At 41.2% G+C, this 20,549-nt stretch overlaps 1 long non-coding RNA gene across 1 annotated transcript; it reads left to right on the top strand.

Moving 5' to 3' along the window:
• The first annotated feature begins 407 nt into the window (after positions 1–407).
• LOC143679043 (uncharacterized) lies at positions 408–19,964 on the top strand. Its single transcript, XR_013173528.1, has 3 exons — positions 408–519; positions 16,508–16,674; positions 19,858–19,964. It is a non-coding gene; the product is annotated as an uncharacterized LOC143679043 (long non-coding RNA).
• Positions 19,965–20,549: the final 585 nt, after the last annotated feature.

Genomic DNA, 20,549 nt, shown 5'->3' with positions numbered 1-20,549 from the left:
GGAGTGAGAGAAAAGTAAAAATAGAGAATCTGGTTTATTGACTGACCCACTGTTCTTTATACGTTTTTCTGTATTTACTCCTGAAATAAATATTCGATGGATTTGAATATAAGTCCTCATTCTCCCCATCCCTTAAGAGTCAGGAAGCTGCTCTTTACTATGAACTTCAACCTAGATGAGTCTAGGGATGATGTGATAACACATAGCAAGCTGCAGTTTAGGCTTGATCAAAGACATACTGACATTACTAAAGAATAAAACCTAATCGTTTCTCTGTGAGGCCACTTTTTAAGGTATTTTTAAAAAGGGTGGTAACAAAATTCTAAGGGGCACCATTTAATTAGCACATTATGACAGAGAAAGGTTGCCTGGCCACCAGAAGCTCCCTTCCTACCCCATAGGGACAACCAGCCAAAAGAACATGCCACACTGTGGTTCGTGTCTGCATGAAATTGTGAGAGAATCATTTTCAGACTCGCATTCAGTTGTGGATTCTTTCATTCAGTTCTATACTTTCAGGTAAGTTACTTAACATTTCTGTGTCTCTTTCCTTATTGTAAAATGGATTATAACATTTCTCTCAGTATTGTTTTAAGAATTAGAGGAAAGGCATTTGTAGGTGTATCAGTCAATGTCCAGCCAGGAAAAGAGAAGCCTTGGTAGATATTCCAATTAGAAAGGACTTTAACACAAGGAGTTGGTTGTAATGATGTAAAAGTTTGGAAGAGTCAAGAAGCTGCTACCACTCCTGAGCTAGAGCCCAACCACACTTGCTGCTGATCTGGAAGCGCTGCTGCTGCCACCTCCTGCCACCGCTGCAGCTAATTCCTGCCCAGGAGCCTGCTCTGCCATGGAGAAGCCCACACTTCCTCTCGCTGTTGCTGGGAAAGGCGCTGCCACTTCTGCTGTTGAAACTGCTCTGCTGCCACTTAGGAAAATCCCAGACACTTACGTCCCCACTGGGGAGCTGGCTCTCCCACTGTGGCTGCCTCTGCCTGTGGTGTCTCCGAAAAGCAGGGGGAAATGGCTTTCTCTTTCCTCCTATCCACCAATCTCCTACCAATATGACATGCGGAACCATCTACAAACCAGGTCTTAGTTTTTCTTCTTCTACCAGTTGATCAGAGGAAGCAATCCAGGAGCTATTTCTCAAAGCAAACACTTCTTTGCAGAGGATGGCATTGCTTTGAGAGATGGTGGGATTATAGTGGGGGCAGGAGTTGTGGAACCTCCAACTCATGCAACTTGTGTTTTCAGGACCTGATCAAGGCTAAGTTCATATACCTGCTTCCATGTAAGGACCAAAAACTGCTGCCCGCACCCATCTTTATGGTGTGGATTAGATAACATCAGTTCATAATGGGCAGTGCATTATGATCAAGCATCAGTCTTTATTAGGTCTCAAAAGCAAAGAGGTGTTTCTCAAAGTGGCAGCGGTTATATGCAGGAAGGGGCATAGTTTTTTCCTCTAAAACCATCAGGGTCTGCTCTGGAAATTCATTTGAATATGTCAGAAGCTCAACAGAACATTCCAATTTGTCACAGACACTTCCATCAGATCTGCTGATCATAAAACCCGGTAGCAGAGCTCTCTGCTCCACTCAGTTTTGGTAGCAGTACAGGTTACTCTGTAAATCAAAGAGCCACACTGAAATACGGCATTACATGCCTCAAAAAAGCCAATGAGGTCCACAATGGATTGTATGTCTTTCACAGTGGTGAGAAATGCAAAGTGAAGCCATCTGTCTTTCTACTTTCGAAGACCTTTCCCAGAACAATAGACTCCTAAAACTTTACCAAAGTACCAGACCACTGAATTCCTGTAAAGTTTATCTTCCATTCTCTCACAAATAATATGATTTTCTAATGCAATCGTTCTCAAACTTTAGTGTTAAATAGAATAGTTCCCATGGCTTGTTAAAATGCAGATTGCTCTCAAACCTGAATTTATGAATCAGAAAGTTTTAGGGAGTTGGGGCTGCAAAGTTTTCAACAAGTTCCAGGTTGATGTTAATGCTGCTAGTTTACAAATCACACTCTGTGATCCACTGTTCTAAGTGATCTGGAATAATTGCTAGTTTCTGATCACCAGGATTAATCAGCCTTCTATTATCTATATAACTCATCATCATGATGTTTTGTAGAATTTTGAGATAATCAAGGTTCTCGACAACTAGATTATGATCAAGAGAACATGACACTTAAAGTCCCGAGTGAAGGTATACTTCTGTTCTTGGCAGATGGAAGCATAATATTCCTGATCAGCTGGTAAGGAGAAAAAAATTACCAGTTCAATAGGTAGATACCACATTCGAGGAGCTACAGTGATTCGTTCTAGCAAAGAGAATACATCTTGTACAGCATTCATAATTGGAATTATCACCTTACTACATTCAAAAGACCAATTCTCATTTTTCTAACATCCATTTTCCCTTTGCACAAAAGACATTAATGAGGTTGGTGATAAGATCCATACTTCTGCATTTTTCAAATTTTTGATAGTGGCATTAATCTCCTATTCTACCATGGATGAGATATTGCTTTAAATTATATTTTGGTAAGAATGGTGTGTAGTGAGGAATTAATCTTGCAAAAAGAGAGGTCTGGCTTTTTCCCTTGGCTACTGAGAGGTGATTTCTAGGGCTCTGGAATGTCCTCCCTGATAGGAGTGTCTTTGTATGCCTGGGGGCTTTAGCTGCCAAACAGTCCAACAGTGTGATTATGATGGGGCTGTAGGCCATGCCATATCAGTTCTGACCCCTGGAAGAGGCTAGAGACTAAAGGTCAACCACATGGGCAGTGATCAAACCCTACTAAAAACTCTTGACTCCGCAGGCAAAAGTAAGCTTCCCTGGTGGACAATATCCATGTGTATTGTTACACACCATGGCTGGGAGGAAATAATGCTATCCATATTTCCACCTCCCAGAAGCTCCGTGTTTGGAGTCCTTTGCCCTATGTTTCTCTTCCCTTGGCTGATTCTCATATGTGCTTTTTCCTTGCTATAAACTGTAACCATGATTATAACAGTTTTCATTGGGTTCTGTGAGTCCTTCTAGTGAATTATACAACCTCGGGTTTGTTTGGCCAGCTCCCTGAACTGCAATTGGTGTCAGAGGTCAGGGAAGTCTTGTGGAGACTCTTCTCTCTAACAGTACACTGGGCTCCCACTTGGTACTATCTATAAAAATAAGCTTCAATTCACATGTCAACAATATATGGTGGGGATTTCACCTATAGTAAAAAATGTCATTTCTTCTGTGTATTTGGGAACTGTGAACATAACAATAGCATGGGTCTATGTAGGGACCTTATGGGACCTACTGGGTCTGCCATAAGGCATAATGAGACCAAAACTACATAAGTTTTTACTATGACTGCAGTATATTGGATATTATCAGAGATTGGATATTATCAGAGATCAATCAATTCAGAATGATCCTCTAAAGGTTTGAGTATTTCTCTTTACCCACTATACAGTCATCCTGCTAAATGAATTCAAATCTCTTTGGGGAAAAAAATTGAAGATGACTTACAAGTGTTTACTTATTACATTGTCCCAGGGACCTTCGTCCAGTGTACCTGACCTTCCCCTTCCTTTCATTCAGTGTGTCCAGGTCGTTGAACTACATGTCTGGAAACTGGCTGAGAGTTCATGTCTCTCCTCTATGCTGATGCACATAAAATATTTTCCCCAGCCTTAGAGTTTTCTCAATCATATAATAATTTTTAAATTATTCTTTACACCTAAGAACTTTGTGAAAAATTAGCCATGACCAAAAATCTCTGCAAGGTGAAGCTGCAGCACTGCTGACCGTTACATAAACTGCACACAAATACATCTGGAAATTAAGCCCTGCCACATGCCTGTGTCTCTGTCATTTTGCATGCCATCGTCACCATTGAACATAGTGAGACCATTATTTTCAGTCTTCCTTGGGCTTCCCACTTAGAAGTTATTTCTACACATATCCTTTCCACATATATATTTTTCCCAACTTAAGTTAACACGGTATTACCATTCTTTTCATTTAAATTAGTTTCAGCATGCTAGGATCTATTTCTAGAAAAGGTCTAGGAGTAAAAAGAGGCAAGAACGGATCATGAAGAGAAAAAAATATCCTTGCCAGGAACTGAATCCTGTAAGGTAATTACTGGGTCTTACAGCAAGGAAACGATAAAGTCTTCAGATAAGGGGAGGAGAAATTGCTTTTGTTGGCAAAAGACACTGAGGTGGTTAGTGGTTCATGGTTCTTAGACACATCTGAATATACTCAGATGTCTCCAGACCAACTCAAGTTCTCTAGGTTCCACATCTTCCCAATCAACACCCCAACTTTTATATAAGGCCTGGTATAACAATGAATTTTCATTAAATTGCATGCAATTCTACAGCCTATAGTACCAAATTTTAGTTCTGATTTTCAGCTGTATCAGTCCTGAGAATATAGGCTACAGGTGAAAAGAGATTATTTCTGGGCCATCAAAAAATATTTTTTTCTGATTCTCTAAGCATGGAGCTGATAGTAAAATTCTGAGTTTGTTATTTTCTTTCTATAATCTCTACAGTAAAGTCAGAAGCTGTCAGAAAACCCCCAAGTCCTTGAATCATCATTTCTAAATTAATCATAGCAGATGGTTGGTGTCCTGAAGTCTTACCTTCAAGAGACAATTTATCCCAGGCCATGAAAATTATTACTCTTAACTGTTTTGCCACTGCAAGTCACAGATTATGAGTATCTCATTTTCCTCTGCCATGGAAGTTATTTAGTATTCAAATACAACCAATCAATAACAAGTCCTACATTCCCATCTTTGAGGTTCTGTTTGCTAGAATCCCCATTGGTATCAGGTGTTAAATCTAGGCTAGTCAGAAAAATAGAACGTTCTGTAGAACTGTCAAGTAGAATATTATTTACTGAAGGGAGTCGGTTATAAAGGTGTTTCAGGGATTAGAAAAGCAAAAAAGAGAAAGGAGATACTTAGAGACAGGGATGTTGCCTGTGCCTCTTAACTGGAATCTGGTCTGGACTCCAGAGATGCTGAATGTACTGCTGTTGCAGTTAAAACTGCACAACCCCAGGGCAGGCAGCGGTGGTTCAGTGGCAGAGTTCTCGCTTGCCATGCCAGAGACCCGGGTTTGATTCCCGGAGCCTGCCCATGCCAAACAAACAACAACAACAGAAGCCTGCACAACCACAGCTGAATAGGAATCCAGATGCCTACACCACTTATGAGAAACTACACTCCCTGGATACTGCAGCTGTTGCCTGAGCACCACCAGAAACAGAAAAAAATAGCATTTCCTGTTCTTCCCATCTCCCAGTCTTGCACTAATACCTCCCATTAACATGACCCAGCTAGAAGCCAGCAAAGGAGTCTTGGAAATGCAGCTATAGGCTTCCATACCATCCACCCACCCCTGAGCTATATAGCTGAGACTGAAGTGTGATAGAAGACAAATAACTATACAACAGGAGTTATGTTCATATATATTAGCTTACTTTCTTCCCTCGCCATATCCATGATATGCGCTATAAAGGTGACCATCTCCATCCTTTGGGAAGCTCTCTTTACCTTGGGCAAGGCAAGATGGAAGTTAAGAGAAGAAGAAATAAGAGAAGAGTGCAGCTGACCAAGTTGTATGAATATATAAGGTTCTTTGGCATTTTTCAGGTAATGAAATTTCTGTTTAAATGTATGCCTTTGAACAGCCAGGATACTCTCTTAATCAGTAGTAACATCACATCACTGCAATACCTTGCTATGCATCTTTGCTGATGAATATTTCTTGGGTGTCCACTGAAACATTTTCTTCTATTAAGTGGAGTATTGCAGCAGAGAAATAAAGCTAGAGATTAACTTCTATGAAGGATAAGAATCTGCTTCACTATTGTCTCACTGTAATGTTGAATTATATAAAAGCAAGTCAAGCCGAAAGTCACAAGTCACAGAATATATATTGAACAGTTCAAGTAGGCGATCAAATAGACCACACAACACACCTCTTTAGAAAAACTGTAGGCAAAAATTAGGGATCGGTAAACACAAAATTCAGGATAGTGGTTCTTTCTAAGGTGGGAGGTGGGCCTAAGGACCTCAAGCGTGTCCCATTGTCACCATGTTATTTAACTTGTTACTCAATGTTCTAGTTAGAGTGATCAGGCAGGAGAAAGGAATAAAAAGCATCCTAAAGGAAAGGAAGTAGTAAAACTTTCATTATTTGCAGATGACATGGTAGTATACTTGGAAAATCCTGAGAAATCTATGACTAGGCTAATTGATTAGTGAACAATTTCAGCAAAGTGGCATGATACTAGATTACTGTACAAAAGTTCAGTAATGTTTCTTAAAGTAATGACCTAACTAAGAGACAAGGAAAAAAATCCTTTCAGAATGGCAACTAAAATAATCAAATGTCTAGTAATAAGCTTAGCCAGCGGTGTAAAGGACATGTACACTGAAAATACAAAACACGCTAAAAGAAATCAAAGAAGATCTAAATAGGTGGAAAGACATTCAATGCTTGTGGATAGGAAGGAAAATGTCATTAAGATGTCAATTCTGCCAAATTGATCTACAGATTCAATGCAATACCAATCAAAATTCAAAGACTTAGAAAAACGAGTTATCAAATTTATTTGGAAGGGGAAGAGACCTCAAATCACTAAAAATATACTTTTAAAAAATTGAAGTGGAAAGATTAACTCCTGACTTTGAAGCTTATTATAAATCCAGCATGGTACTAACACAAAGATTGCAATATTGACCAATAGAATTGAACAGAGAGTACAGAGATAGACCACCTAATCTACGGTCAATTGACCTTTGACAAGGCCCCCAAATCTACTCAACTAGAGCAAAATAACCTTTTCACTAAATGGGCCTGGGAGAATTGGATATCAATAGCCAAAGGAATGAGATGAATGTGCCAGTAATTCTTGGGTTGTGTACCCCAGAAAAGCCATGCTCTTTAATCTTGATTTGCTATTGTTGGGTGGCATCATTTTCATTAAGTTGTTTCTAAGGATATGTGACCCACCCATTTTGGGTGGGACCTTTTTTTTTTTTTTTTTTTTTTTTTTTTTAAAGACAGAGAGAAGGAAGGAAGGATAGAAGGAAGGAAAGGAAACATCTTTAAACATTTTCTTGTTTTATTGTATTTTGTTTGTTTATTTGTTTTTTTACATGGGCTGGGGCCGGGAATCGAACCGAGGTCCTCCGGCATGGCAGGCAAGCACTTTGCCCGCTGAGCCACCGCGGCCCGCCCTGGGTGGGACCTTTTGATGAGGTAGTTTCCGTGGAGATGCAGCTCCAACCATTCAAGGTGGGGTCGCTTACTGGAGTCTTTTAAGAGGGAACCTTTTTGGAGAAAACTTCAGAGCTAACACAGGCAGAGACATTTGGAGATGCCGAAAGAAAACAGCCCCGGGAAACTATTTGAAAGGAGAAGCCAGGAGGGAAAGCTAACAAATCTCACCACGTGCTTTCCCAGCTGACAGAGAAACCCCAAACATCACTGGTTCATTCTTGAGTCAAGGTATCTTTATCTGGATGCCTTAGTATGGACATTTTTATGGCCTTGGAACTCTAAACTTGTGACTTAATAAATTCCCTTTGTAAAAGCCAACTCATTTCTGGTTGCATTTCCTGGCAGCATTAACAAACCAATACATATTTTGGTACCAAAGAAGGGGGTGTTGCAGTATGCAAATATTAAACATGTTGGAATGACTTTGTAAATGGATAAGGGGAAGATTCTGGAAGAATTGTGAGGATTTTGATAGAGAAGGCCTGAATTGCTGTGAAGAGACTGTTGGTAGAAACGGGAACTCTAAAGATACTTCCGAGGAGGCTTTAGCCATAAATGAGGAATGTGTAAATGCAAACTGGAAGGAGGGCAATCCTTGTTTTAAAGAGGTAGAGAATTTGGAAGAATTATGTACTGGAATTGGATGGAAGGCACAATTTGCAAGGAATGAAATTGGATATTGAGCAAAGGAAATTTCCAAACTAAATGTGGAAAATATAGCCTGGCTACTTCTTGCAGTTTATAGCAAAGCATGACAGGAAAGAGATAAGCTGAGAACTGAACTTTGGGCACAAAGAAACCAGAAAATGAAGGTCTGGAAAATTCTGGGCTCCCAGGAAGTAAGACCTCAGAGGCTAGTGTACCACATGAGAATTTAATCCAACATGGAACCACTCAATCATTTTAGAAAAAGCCAGGTTTAGTAATGGAGTTATCCAGAAGGATCTATGTAAAGTACCATTATCTGATGCATGTAATCTGTGTATGATGCATGGAAAACTGACAAGTTTTTTTGTAAAATCTGTACAAACAGAACCACTGCCAGTCTGGACTTATAGAGACAGAAAAAGGACAAATTGAAGGAAAAAATGACTTCAGAGGCAGAGCCATTGGAGCTAGGAAATCTTGGGCCGGGAGAACAGACCCACCCCTGCATGTGGAGAGGGCGAGTTTGCCCTGGAAGCAGAGGAGCAATCTACCCAATTTATTTTACCCATTATCCCCACTATGATTTATTTATTTTTTATCCATATATCTTTAAAAATATTTTTACTAAGAAACGTTCACACACATACATTCCATACATAGTGTACAATCAATGGCTCACATATATCAACACATGGTTGTGTCTTCATCAGCATGATCATATTTTAGAACATTTGCAACACTCCAGTAGAAGAAATAAAAGGAAAAAAGAAAAACCTCATACATACCATATCCCTTAGCCCTCCCTCTGGTTGACCACTAGTATTTCCATCTACCCAAATTATTTTATCCTTTGTACCCCCTAATAGTTCATATTTTTTAACTCATCTCTCTATACCATGGATAAGAGATTTTCAGAAAAAAGTTTTTCACAATCACACTGTAAAAATTATATCTTTATGCAATTGTGTTCAAGGATCAAGGCTACTGGAAGTTTCAGGTATTTCCCTCCAGCTACTCCAATACACCACAAACTAAAAAAGGGATATCTATATAATACATAAGAATAACCTCCAGGATAATCTCTCGACTCTGTGTGAAATCTCTCAGCCACTGAAACTTTATTTTGTCTCATTTCTCTCTTCCCTCTTGGTCAAGAAAGCTTTCTCAATCTCATGATGCCAGGTCCTGGCATCCTTTCTCTTCAGTCCCCCAAAGGAACTTCGCAAATATTTCTTTATTCACTGCCCCAATTACTCTGGGCTATATTGGGGCATGACACTAACCTGTATAAACCAACCAAATCTCATGCTCTAGTCAAGAATCCATTGCAAGGGAACTGCCTGAAAATGTAGAGCTGTGTTCCAGTAGCCATGTTTCTTGATGATAATTGAATAATGATGGAGCTTTCACAATGTGACTGTATGATTGTGAAAACTTTGTGTCTGATGCTTCTTTGATCTACCTTGTCAACAGATGAGTAGAACATATGGAATAAAAATAAATAATAGGGGGAACAAATGTTAAAATAGATTTAGTCTGAAATGCTAGTGATCAATGAAAGGGATCAGTAAGGGGTATGGCATGTAAAATTTTTTTCTCTGTTTGTTATATTTTTCTGTTGTCTTTTTATTTCTTTTTCTGAATTGATGTTAATGTTCTGGGAAATGATCATGATGATGAATATGCAACTATGTGATGATATTGTGAATTGGCGAGTGTATGTGTTGGGAATGTTTGTGTTTCTTGTAATATTTTTTAATTAATAAAAAATTAAAAAATAAATCAATAAAAAACTCATCATATAAAATGAAGCTGAAATAGGTTGCCAAATATCACATATAATAAAAAATTATTTTATGTTAAAAAAAAAAAATAGAATCCATTGCATGGAAAGGCTTTACCACCACCCTGGAGACAGGCAAAAGCAGTGGGAGTCCTTTCCACATCCGCTAGCTGCTGCCAGCATCTCGGTATGTCGGGGTGCTTAGCGGTGGTCGGTGGCTTTGAGAGGCCCACAGAGATCAGAGCTACATGGGCCTCGACTGTGGATGGTGGCAAATCGTCTACTATGCTGTGCGTTGGGTCTGGATCTTCCAGTCTTTATGCTGGTCCATGTGAGCAGGGACTCCAGAGCCGGAGGACCAGCTTAGAGTCCAGGCTCTGCCACTTACGTTTACTGTGTAGCCTGGTTCAAGTTACTTGACCTCTCTGGGCTTCAGTTTCCTCACCTATAAAATGGGGCTAATAAAAGTACCTATCTCAGTGAGTTGTTTGAGGGTTGAATTACTTGATATTTGTAAAGCACCTAGAAAAAGGCTGGGATGTAGTAAGCACTATACATGTTTATTAAAATAAGTGCAGAGGCTAGAGCTGTGAGGTTCCAGAGAGATCTCCAGTAATGGTGGTGGCTGCAGGACAGAGACTGACTGTCCTTAGTGGAGGGGGCTGTGCCTATTATTACTCTGATCCTGCTCCCCAACAGCTTACACTATGGTTAGACACTCAGTACATGTGTGTTGCGTACCTACTATGTGCCAGGCACCTACTGAGTGGAATTAGACATCGTCCTTGTCCTCATGGTGCTGATGTTACTGGAGAAAGGCTGTGGGTTCATTTGCCCGAAGTGCTCGATAACCAATTCCTGAGACACCTGGGTTTCAAAGAGAGAAGGAGTTTATTATTACCAGGCGCATGTTAGGAAGGAGATGGCCTAGCAACCCAAAATCTGTCTCATTGAACTGCAATAATTCTTATGGTTTTACTGAAGAAAGATGGGAAGGTTTAGGATAATGAGCACAGCGGCCCCAGGTGATGTAATTAGAGGTGATCTGATCACTGAGCCTGCGCAGATGGATTCCATGCTTAGTCACAGAACGAATGAATGAAAATGGTGGAATGAGGTATAGTCTAAGCTATTGTGCATGGCAGTCAGGCCCATTTTGGTTAGATCCAGTCTCAGTTATCAAAATCACTTTGGACTTTGGGTGAGTTAGTTCTAACCCAAGACCCTTCTTTAATAAACATTAGGGGCAGTCTTTAGTGATTACAAGACTTTAAAGTTAAAAAACTGGATAACTAGGTACAAGTCAAGGGTAGTCACAAGGTTTTTGTAACCACAAGGGGCAGACGATGAGGGCTGTACATCATTATCAGAGAGCAAGGCAGCTGGATTACAATTTAGAAATTTTAGGACTTTCACTCTGTCTACTCCAATATACCAGAAAGCAAAAAGGAATATCTAAATAATGATTCAGTAATCAAAATCATCCCTTAAATCCTAACTTCCCGATTATACTAATCATCTGGCATAGGGAGGATTCCGCCTGCAGGGTCAGTCCTGCTCCAGGTTTAGGACCAGCCTGGCTCCAAGGAAGAGGAAGAAGAGAAGCCCTAGGTCTACACCCACCAGCAATGCAGCTCTGCAGCTCTGCAGCTAGTATTTGAATGTAATTTTTAGTATCTTGATTCCCTGTTATAAATTTGCTTTGTGATATTCTTTTTGGACCAAACCCCTAACCGATAATTCACCATCTATCTCTAAGATCCACCTTTTATTTCCTGCTCTAAAACCCAGGCACTCCCAGTCTGAGTCCCAGTACCTGCTGTTGAAACCCCAAAGATGCTGTTAGCTGCTTGGTGGGACCTCACCCCCATCCTCCCATCCCTTTAAGAGGCTCCCAAGATCTTGTTCTAAGTTTGGACCCACCCTTGGTTAACAGTAGTTATGTCACGTTGGCCCTAGCGTGTCCAACTTTCCAGTCATTAGTCCCTGACCTTGCTCTCCTCTCCATAACATCTCGCTCAACTCTGAGCAACTTTGTGGTTATAGGTTCCCATCTCACCAACACTCAAGCCCAGTACTGAAGGACGCGGGGCCACTAAGAATGTCAGTCTGACGTTGAAACCGGACTCCTTTCCTTCAACTCACAAAGTCTTGGCACTGAAAAGGCCTTTGAGGGGCAATGTGTGGTGGGATGGCCACGGGAGCAATAAGGAAGGGTCAGAGAGTTGGATGGAGAGTGATGGATAAAGACACCAGCTGCCGTATAGTTGGCCCTCTCCAACCCTGCAGACCATTTTGAATGCTGCTCTCATCACAGCCTGGAGACTTTTTCCAGTACAGGATAGTCCTGACTAAAGGCCTCCAGGCAACTAGACTCTTCAGGTAGCTGGTGATAAAAAGAAATGGAAGGGAGGAACCAGGGAGGGGCTGTTATGCATCCTTTCTTCACCAGATCTACATTTTAAGACTTCTGAAATGGTGAGAAAAAAAAAGTTTCTTCAAAGTCACTCTGGAAGAAGCAATGCACATTCATTTTCTCCCTCAGAGCCACAGACTCCACGAGTTAGATGCAGGTCCTGTTGATGAAGTATTTATCGGAAAAGCAGAGAACCAGACCCTACAAGGCTTACCCCAAGAAAATCAGGGAGGGCTTTTAGGTGTGTAAATCTGGGGTTACCTCTGAATCCTCTGACCATGGGAAGGGAGAAGAGCCCAGCCCCAAAAGGGGACAGACAATAGGGAAGGTGGCCAGGAAATAATCCTAGGACTTTTTAGCCCATCCATTCCCTGCAACTTCTAAATCTACAATGTTGAGATAACAGCAAATCTAGGCTTCTGAGTGAGGAGCAAATGGAGTCAATCTTTAGGCTAAGAGATTTTAAAACAATTTGATATTGATGTTTTAAAGGACGAGTCAACATATTAATCAATAGATCAATTAATCAGTAATATCTCTTACACAACAATCAAAGGCTGGTGGGTGGAGCTAGGGAGTGGTGTGTTAAAAAATGTGACTTCCCTAGAGCATGTTATAGTTTAGCGGAGTAATTTTTTAAAATTCTAGAAAATACAAAAAAATATTCAGGAAGTGCAAAAAAGTAGTTAGGAAGAGAGAAGTAACAATTTACGATACTATAGGATACAGTATTCTGAGAGGGCAGAAATCTTTTCTGTGAAGTATCTGAGGTTTGGAAAGGTAGAATTCGAGCCTGGCCTTGCTGGTTGGGGAGGATTTAGAGTCATTCCATATTTATGAAGCACCTACTAGGTGCCGGGCAATGCGCTGAGAAGTGGGAACACAAAGAAGAGCAGCGTGAGGGCTCTGTCCTCAGAGAGGAGCTCTCAGTCTAGTGTGGGCATCAGATTTGAGAATAGAGGACAGAGCAGTACTGGAAAAGTGTGACAATTGTGTGTCTGGGGAAGTAAGGAACAAATGAGAGAGAGATGGAAAGAGAAATGGGCTGAACTGAGGGTCTGACATCGAGCTGAGGGCTGAAACCTCAGTTTACTCCAGGGACTTGCATTGCAGATGGAGCTCTGGGGTGTGAAAAGCCTTCAGCAGCTGCTGCATATTAAGGACAGGGTGAGAATTTAGAGACGTCTCTGTGACTGGAACAAAGGCTGCATTCGGGGTGTAGTAGCAGATGAGTTTGGGAAAAGTGGGCAGGAGAAAGATCATGAGGCCAAACGAAGAGTGTCATGTAGGGGACTGGGTGCCAGCTATAACTTTTTACAAAATATATTACTTTTTATTATGGAGAGTTTCAAAATACATAAAATTGGACAAAGCAGTATATTCCCATTTGTGCTGTTCATATATTTCTTGTCCAGCTTCAACGCTAGTCAACTCATGACCAATCTAGAGCCACTCAACCTTGGTGCTATGGACATTTGGGATTGGAAAACTCTTTATTTTTTAACAGTTTTGTTCACACACCATACCATCCATCCCAAGTGTACAACCAGTGGCTTTCGGCATAGTCACGGAGTTGTGCATTCATCACCACAATCAATTTGAGAACATGTTCATTGCCCCAAAAAGAAAAATTCCATACTCCTTGTATTCCCCTATTTACACTTAGCATTGGTATGGTGTCTTTGTTATGAGTGATGAAGGATATTATATTCTTACTTTTAACTATAGTTCCTATTTTGTATTAGTTTTGCTTTTCCCGTATAACATCCTATTATTCACACCTTGTAATAGTGACATACATTTGTTCCAGTGCATGGAAGGACGTTCTTACATTTGCACTATTAACCATAGTCATTGTGCACAGCTGGGTTCACTATCTTACATAGTCCCATGTTTTATCCTCTACCTTTCCTTCTAATGACATACATGACCCTAAGCTTCCCCTTTCAACCACATAATTCAAGCCCATAATTCAGCACCATTAATTACACTCAACACACACAGCTCTAACTTTTAAGCAGAAGAGGGGATGGGCTCAAGCTTACCTTTCAGAAAAATCACTGGTGACTGGGAGGAGAGGAGGAAAAAAATCTTGGAGCTTAGAGAAGCCAGAGAAAGGGAGATGGGTTGTGGGGAGAGAAGAGGAGAGGAAGGAGCACTGAAGCATTTAAGCGATGGAAATGCAGCAGCCTGCAGGGTGTTTATAGCTATGCCATGTGCAAGATGGATTTGAGGCAGGAGTGCTATGAAAGGACAGGGAGACCTTTAGGGGAAAATGCCCTGTGGGTGTGGTTTACTTTTAAAGAGGCTTTCAGGCAGTGCCATGGTGGCTCAGTGGCAGAGTTCTCACCTGCCATGCCAGAGACCCAGTCAATTCCTGGTGCCTGCCCATGTTAAAAAAAAAAAAAAAAAAAAAAAGACTTTCCCATTGTTGTGCCCCCCCACACCCCCACCTTTTTTTCCTAGAAGCATCATTTCCTTCATTGCATTTTGGGATTGTTAAAATAGCTGTCATTTCTGCAGCTTTCTGGAGTCTGGATAATGATTTTGGTTTTCTTTCAATCTAAATGGATTCTGCCTAGCAGGAGTGACCAAAGTTTACTTTAACTTCTTGTCTTTCAGAGGCCTGTTTCAGAACAGGCTGCGCTGTGGCTGTGAGGGTTGTCCCAAGGCTGGGAGTTTTCTAGAACTGTGTACCTCAGTGTCAGATCAGCTGGCGCAACTGTATTGGTTAAAAAAGAACAAACCAACACTTCCCGGGGGCAGTCCCCCAATCCTGCATGAACCCTTTGCCACACTGCACAAATGGTTAATCCTGAGTTATTTAGAACCCCCTACTTGCCAGAGGCTTTACGAGGTAGTCTGTCTTCACAGGAAAAGCCAGCCTGTAAGAAAAGGGCACTGGAGGAAGTGACTTTTGTTCTAATGTCAAATCCCTTGGAGACTCGTTTAGGAATGTTTACATCCTCTGACTTTTTACACGATTTCTCCAACTCTTACATTTCATGTGCCAAGAGCAAAATACAACTCAATGCTGGTTTATTACATGGTGGGTCTGCCTGGCTGGCTGTGGAACTGAGGCTGTGTGCATGGGCTGGTTAGGTGGGAAATCTGGAGGTTGGGGCAAATGGAGTGGAGGTCATGGTTGAAGTTCCTATAGAGAGCAATTGGCTGGGCTCACCCAGCCCTCCCCTCTCTCTGACCTAGGTCTTTAAGGGCTGGGTGAGAGGGAAAGGATGGTTCAATGTAGCCCAGCCTCCCTTTTTAAAATTGCATTTGAGTCCTAAATGGTGAGTACTCTAGTTTGCTATCTGCCGGAATGCAATATACCAGAAACGGAATTGTTTTTAAAAAGGGGAATTTAATAAGTTGCAAGTTAACGGTTTTTAGGCTGTGGAAATGTCCCAATTAAAGCAAGTCTATAGAAATGTCAAATCTAAGGCATTTAGGGAATGATACCATGATTTAAGAAGGCCGATGAAGTTCAGGGCTTCTCTCTCAAGTGGAAAGGCACATGGTGAACACAGTCAGGGTTTCTCTCTCATCTGTAAGGGCACATGGTGAACACAGCGTCATCTGCTAGCTTTCTCTCCTGACTTCCTGTTTCATGAAGTTCCCCAGAAGGCATTTTCCTTCTTCATCTCCAAAGGTCTCTGGCTGGTGGACTCTCTGCTTCCCGTGGCTATGTCGTTCTTCTCTGCTCTCTCTGAATCTCTTCTTTTCTCCAGAATGTTTCCTCTTTTATAGGATTCCAGTAAAGTAATCAAGACCCACCTGGAATGGGTGGAGGAGACACATCTCCACCTAATCCAGTTTAACAACCACTCTTGATTGAGTCACATCTCCAGGGAGATGATCTAAGTAAAGTTTCAAACATACAGTACTGAAAAAGGATTAGAAGAAACGGCTGCCTCTACAAAATGGGATTAGGATTAAAACATGGCTTCTCTAGGGTACAGACATCCTTTCAAACTGGCACAGGGGGTCAGTAATTCAGTAATATGAACTGCAGACATAATGAGACCTTGTTTAAGAAACCCTCTAGAAAGAAAACACCATTGTACTTTCCAGCTGTGATTTTCTCCCCCAGACTTTGTTAGTTATGTGGCACAGTGTTGAGCCTAACTTTTCTACTAAGCAGAAAATATTTTGTCTGCTCCTCCAGATAAAAATACCCATTTTACAGTTACAAATTTGTCCCCAAACTGCTAAGGGTCCATAGAGGGAGGCCACTTCCCCCTTACAATGCTCTTTCCCCTACTCACTGATGGCCTCTTCTCCCTTAGCTGTTCTTTCTTCTCCCTATAAAAGCAGAAAAGGCTCTTATAATGGTTGTTTGTACTCACAGGTTGACAGACTGCCCTTTCCGGCAATGATTTCCACCACCATTGCTTCAATCAGATACTGCATTTCAAGATTTTTCCTGGGAAACTATAGGATGGTAGCTAAGAGCCAATAGTTTATAAACAGATCAAAGCCAGGTTGGGATCTTGCTCTAGCACGTGGAAGCCACAAGTAAGTGTTTGACTTGGGATAAATATATCATCTTGCAAACCTCAGTTTCCCACACTGTCAAAGAAAGTTCATTATGCAGGGTTGCTATGAAGTTTGAAGGAGAAAATGCATTTTAGCTCTTGGCACTATGATAAATGCTAGCTATGATTATTTTATTAACCAATTGGCATACAAAATGCTTTTTTTCTACTTGCCACAGCTAGCAAGTTGGAAGAATTTTTTCAACTTTTTTTATTATGAAAATATTGAGATAAATAGAAAAGTTGAAAGGACACTACAATTGACAGTCGATTCACTTAGATTCAACAATTATCTATGTTTTCCATATGTATTTTTTTCTGAACAATTTCAGATACAGAATCACCCCTAAATACTTCAATATGTACATGAAAAGAAAACAACTTCAGTACACATCTTTCGAAAATAGACATTCACAGTAACTTTAATTGCATTTGCGATGGTTGGGTTCAGGTGTCATCTTGCCAGGTGATGTGCTCAGTTGTCTGGTCATGCAAGCACTGGCCTGACTGTTACTGCAAGGATATTTGGTGTGTGGTTGATAAATGCTGGTTTATTAAGTTATCAGTTAATTGATTGCAGTTGAGGCTGATTACATCTAAGATCAACTGAGGGAGAGCCTCCACCCCCAAACAAGATGAACCAATCAGTTGGACTTGATTCAATCAGTTAAAGACTTTTAAGGGAATTTTTGCTGCTTCTTCAGCCAGGGAGCTCCTCCTATGGAGTTCCTCGAGACCCTTCATCAGAATTGCCAACCTTACAGCCTGCCCTACAGATTTTGGACTCTTGCATCCTCACGGTTGCATGGACTTTCATAAATCTCATACTTACAGATATCTCCTCTTGGTTCTGTTTCTCTAGAGAACCCTCACTAATGCAACATCCAAGAAAATTAACAATAATTACCTAATATCACCTAATTGCCAATCCATATTAACTTTCCCAAAATGTTCCCTAATATGTCATCTAATAGTTTTTTGTTTGTTTGTTTACAAACAAGATCCAATCAAAATTCTTGCATTGCATGTAATTGTCCTGCCTCTTTTTCTTCTTATTCTGATGCAAAAGGAGGGAGACATTTTGAGGTCCATAGTACATCTGAAATCAGCTTCAATAGCTGTTGGCTATCAGGTAGAAATGACCATGGCATCCACTAAGACCCACAGGATCTGGCCATATTTACTAACACAGACCCCATTATATTCTTACATTTTTTGGCTTGTTGAATTTGCTGGCTACTAGCTTTACTACTTAAAAACAGGTTAGAGGTGGGTGACAGTGTCTCAGTGGCAGAGTTCTCTCCTACTGTGCCAGAGACCTGGGTTCAATTCCCAGTGCCTGCCCATGCAAAAAAAAAAACCAAAAAACTAAAAACAAAAACAAAAGCAAAACACATGTTAGGTCACTTGGAAAAATAATGACATGAGACACCGTCATACAGCATACAAAAAAAAAAAAGAACAGGTTAGAGACTTTGTTTTATTATCTTTATATTCCCACTACATGGTGTCTGACACATAGAAGGTGCTCAGTGAAAGTGGTCGGAAGGATAGGAGAAGGAAAGGAAAGAGAGCAGGAAGAAGGCAGACTTGGGCAGATACCCTGTTTCTGGACTCCTGCTCCCCTGGGAAGCACTCACCCTCCTTTGATTTTGGGGGGATGATTCCCTGATGTGGCTTCCCTCTTCTGTCCCAACCTGCCTTCTTCCTCCACACTCTGCTTTTCCCCATTTCCCACTTCCTTGGGCTCCCCTCTGACCCTCTGCTAACTTTGATTTAATCTCTCCTTTTCTAAGAGATGAGATTAACATTGGGCATTATTCATTTCCTACAATCACACTCGTTTCCCCAATATCCTGGAAGATAATGCCGACGTGATTTTTACCTTCAGTAATGCAATTCCTGATTACAAGGTGAATCATGGAAATTTATCCCCTGATAGTTTACCCTGAGAAGAGAGATGTCATGGTGAACATGAGTCAGCCACAAAGCCAATGGGAGCTATCCTCCCAACCCAACCGACACAGTTGGCTCAGGCTTCAGGGTCAAATGACTGCTTCATTTCAGCATAGAGAGAACAATGATTGAATTGGCTAGAGCAAACCAAGTTTGTATTGTGAACTTTCTCCATACATTCGCATTATCTTTTCTCTCCCTCCAATTTTGAGTTAAATGAAGGCGAAGAAGATATAAGGAATGAATGCAAGAAACTCTAGATTCTCTGCCTGGTGGAATGGCCAATTTTCATTCCAGGCTGACCTCTCCCATTTCTTTTCTGAACTCTCTCCTTGCTGAACAGTTGGCTTGTATTCAAAGTACACAAGGCTATTTAATTATTAATCTGAGCAAAACATTATTAGGAAAGTTAAATTGTTGATTGCGTGTACACTTGTTGAGACTTTCTTGATTATCTTGTTTTATTTTGTTGTTTATCATTCAGGACCACTGCTACTCTCCATTAGCAGACATACCTGTAGGGGATTATGATTGAGAGTGAATTCCCAAGAACTTTTTGGTCTTTTCTACCTCTCCTGGATGTATGTGGGAACATTTATCAGCTATGGCAGGCTCATGTACACAGGAAGTGCCTGACCTTGGCCTTTGAATGGAGCATGTGTCTGTGATCAGGAAAAAGTTCAGTGTTTGTGTTTGATGATGGTTTTATGCCCTGTCGTCAGTGTAGAGCACTTTATAAGGCTTCCTGATGGCCCAAGGCTCCAGGAACCATCACAATTATTTAGCCAACAATTTTAATGAGTCCATATAAATTCATTCTATTTTTATATTAATAACAGAGAGGGAAATTTTCCAAGGTTAAATACAGAGGAAGATAGGTTTTAGGTACTCCACTCAGGGCCTTTCGGAATTCTACAGAATTAGATTAGACCAGTTCTCATTGCTTCCTTTTCTTAGGGCTGTCATTTATTGTTTCTTTCCTTCTTTCCTTCCTTCTCCCTTCCTCCTCTTCTGCTTTCCCTCCTTCCCTGTTTCCTGTTTCCTTCCCTTCTTCCTCCCTTCCTTCTTTCTTCCTCTCCTCCCCTCCTTCTTCCCTTCCTTCCTTCCTCCTTCCTTTCCTTTTCCTTTCTTATTCCCCTCCCTCCTTCCTTTCTTTCCTCCCTTCCGTCCTTCCTTCCATACTTACTACCTGCTTACTTTGTATTAGGCACACAGCTAAGTGCTGGGGATATGAGATGAATAACACGTGGCCCCAGCTCTACTGGACCTTAGTTTATCGGGGGGACAGAGGCAGACCATTCCAATACAATGGACAGTGATGGAGGTAAGCACAGGTGCTTTATGAGTTCATTGGACGGAAGGGGGAAAGCTTCCTGGAGGGGGAGTTGGATGACTGAGAATGGGCCTGCACTGGCAGCCAGGCTATTCCAGTGATTCAAGAGCCTTGTGCAAGAGGAATGGGATGGAGGGCTTTTGGGAAGTGGATTTTCCATGGTTCGATGACAAAAGATTTTGATGTCACTGGTGGGTGCCTCCTTCTACTCTGGGAAATTACAGGTGACACACATGAAGTACAAGGCATCTGCTCAGGTGATGGACCCCAAAAAAGTCTGACAGAAATAGAAAAATCCTTGAAGGCTAATACATGATATATGTTCAAGGCTGAAGGGTCATGTAAGGGGAAGTGGGCAGAAATAACCAAGATGTGAATGAAAACCAGTTGTCAAGCCCAAGGTAGGGGAGGTGGGGAAGGACACCCAAGCTCTAGTAAATAAGGCCTGATAGGCAACTTGTGCTGAAAGTCTAAGCAGGTGCTCAGGATGCCAGAGGAGTTCTTCCAGGCAATCATCAGGCAAGTGGCCAAAACAGTTCTTACGTCCTCAGAGCCCTACACTGCCT

This window comes from Tamandua tetradactyla, chromosome 4, assembly GCF_023851605.1.
Source record: "Tamandua tetradactyla isolate mTamTet1 chromosome 4, mTamTet1.pri, whole genome shotgun sequence".
Classification (NCBI taxonomy): Eukaryota; Metazoa; Chordata; class Mammalia; order Pilosa; family Myrmecophagidae; genus Tamandua; species Tamandua tetradactyla.
The sequence above is the reverse complement of the archived record's forward strand: the minus strand, read 5'-3'. Positions and strand labels throughout refer to the sequence as shown.